General features: G+C 52.7%; 1 protein-coding gene across 2 annotated transcripts in view; it reads left to right on the top strand.

Annotated features, from left to right (window-relative positions):
* The window catches only part of LOC311114030 (large ribosomal subunit protein uL16m-like), a 9,485-nt gene that overhangs the window by 3,273 nt on the left and 3,712 nt on the right, over positions 1-2,500 (top strand). The gene's annotated exons all lie outside the window — the stretch shown is intronic.

Genomic DNA, 2,500 nt, shown 5'->3' with positions numbered 1-2,500 from the left:
TTCCCTCCTGGGCCTGTGGATGTAGTTCCATTGATCAAGGCTTCCCTCCTGGGCCTGTGGATGTAGTTCCATTGATCAAGGCTTCCCTCCTGGGCCTGTGGATGTAGTTCCATTGATCAAGGCTTCCCTCCTGGGCCTGTGGATGTAGTTCCATTTATCAAGGCTTCCCTCCTGGGCCTGTGGATGTAGTTCCTTTGATCAAGGCTTTCCCCTGGGCCTGTGGATGTAGTTCCTTTGATCAAGGCTTCCCTCCTGGGCCTGTGGATGTAGTTCCATTGATCAAGGCTTCCCTCCTGGGCCTGTGGATGTAGTTCCATTGATCAAGGCTTTCCCCTGGGCCTGTGGATGTAGTTCCATTGATCAAGGCTTCCCTCCTGGGCCTGTGGATGTAGTTCCATTGATCAAGGCTTCCCTCCTGGGCCTGTGGATGTAGTTCCATTGATCAAGGCTTCCCCCTGGGCCTGTGGATGTAGTTCCTTTGATCAAGGCTTCCCTCCTGGGCCTGTGGATGTAGTTCCATTGATCAAGGCTTCCCCCTGGGCCTGTGGATGTAGTTCCTTTGATCAAGGCTTCCCTCCTGGGCCTGTGGATGTAGTTCCTTTGATCAAGGCTTCCCCCTGGGCCTGTGGATGTAGTTCCTTTGATCAAGGCTTCCCTCCTGGGCCTGTGGATGTAGTTCCTTTGATCAAGGCTTCCCCCTGGGCCTGTGGATGTTGTTCCATTGATCAAGGCTTTCCCCTGGGCCTGTGGATGTAGTTCCATTGATCAAGGCTTCCCCCTGGGCCTGTGGATGTAGTTCCATTGATCAAGGCTTTCCCCTGGGCCTGTGGATGTAGTTCCATTGATCAAGGCTTTCCCCTGGGCCTGTGGATGTAGTTCCATTGATCAAGGCTTCCCCCTGGGCCTGTGGATGTAGTTCCATTGATCAAGGCTTCCCCCTGGGCCTGTGGATGTAGTTCCATTGATCAAGGCTTTCCCCTGGGCCTGTGGATGTAGTTCCATTGATCAAGGCTTTCCCCTGGGCCTGTGGATGTAGTTCCATTGATCAAGGCTTTCCCCTGGGCCTGCGGATATAGTTCTATTGATCAAGGCTTTCCCCTGGGCCTGTGGATGTAGTTCTATTGATCAAGGCTTTCCCCTGGGCCTGTGGATGTAGTTCCATTGATCAAGGCTTTCCCCTGGGCCTGTGGATGTAGTTCCATTGATCAAGGCTTTCCCCTGGGCCTGTGGATGTAGTTCCATTGATCAAGGCTTCCCCCTGGGCCTGTGGATGTAGTTCTATTGATTAAGGCTTCCCCCTGGGCCTGTGGATGTAGTTCCATTGATCAAGGCTTTCCCCTGGGCCTGTGGATGTAGTTCCATTGATCAAGGCTTCCCCCTGGGCCTGTGGATGTAGTTCCTTTGATCAAGGCTTCCCTCCTGGGCCTGTGGATGTAGTTCCATTGATCAAGGCTTCCCCCTGGGCCTGTGGATGTAGTTCCTTTGATCAAGGCTTCCCTCCTGGGCCTGTGGATGTAGTTCCTTTGATCAAGGCTTCCCCCTGGGCCTGTGGATGTAGTTCCTTTGATCAAGGCTTCCCTCCTGGGCCTGTGGATGTAGTTCCTTTGATCAAGGCTTCCCCCTGGGCCTGTGGATGTTGTTCCATTGATCAAGGCTTTCCCCTGGGCCTGTGGATGTAGTTCCATTGATCAAGGCTTCCCCCTGGGCCTGTGGATGTAGTTCCATTGATCAAGGCTTTCCCCTGGGCCTGTGGATGTAGTTCCATTGATCAAGGCTTTCCCCTGGGCCTGTGGATGTAGTTCCATTGATCAAGGCTTCCCCCTGGGCCTGTGGATGTAGTTCCATTGATCAAGGCTTCCCCCTGGGCCTGTGGATGTAGTTCCATTGATCAAGGCTTTCCCCTGGGCCTGTGGATGTAGTTCCATTGATCAAGGCTTTCCCCTGGGCCTGTGGATGTAGTTCCATTGATCAAGGCTTTCCCCTGGGCCTGCGGATATAGTTCTATTGATCAAGGCTTTCCCCTGGGCCTGTGGATGTAGTTCTATTGATCAAGGCTTTCCCCTGGGCCTGTGGATGTAGTTCCATTGATCAAGGCTTTCCCCTGGGCCTGTGGATGTAGTTCCATTGATCAAGGCTTTCCCCTGGGCCTGTGGATGTAGTTCCATTGATCAAGGCTTCCCCCTGGGCCTGTGGATGTAGTTCTATTGATTAAGGCTTCCCCCTGGGCCTGTGGATGTAGTTCCATTGATCAAGGCTTTCCCCTGGGCCTGTGGATGTAGTTCCATTGATCAAGGCTTCCCTCCTGGGCCTGTGGATGTAGTTCTATTGATCAAGGCTTCCCCCTAAAGGTCAATGTTCCAGAATTGTTCTGTGACTGATCAAAGTTATGATTTCGTTTCTTCACATTTTCAAACCCCCTCCTCCACTTCTTACCTAATCATTCTCCTCTCCTCTCCTCTCCTCTCCTCTCCTCTCCTCTCCTCTCCTCTCCTCTCCTCTC

The sequence above is a fragment of the Coregonus lavaretus genome (assembly GCF_964263955.1).
Source record: "Coregonus lavaretus genome assembly, contig: HAP1_SCAFFOLD_1186, whole genome shotgun sequence".
NCBI lineage: Eukaryota > Metazoa > Chordata > Actinopteri > Salmoniformes > Salmonidae > Coregonus > Coregonus lavaretus.
The sequence above is the reverse complement of the archived record's forward strand: the minus strand, read 5'-3'. Positions and strand labels throughout refer to the sequence as shown.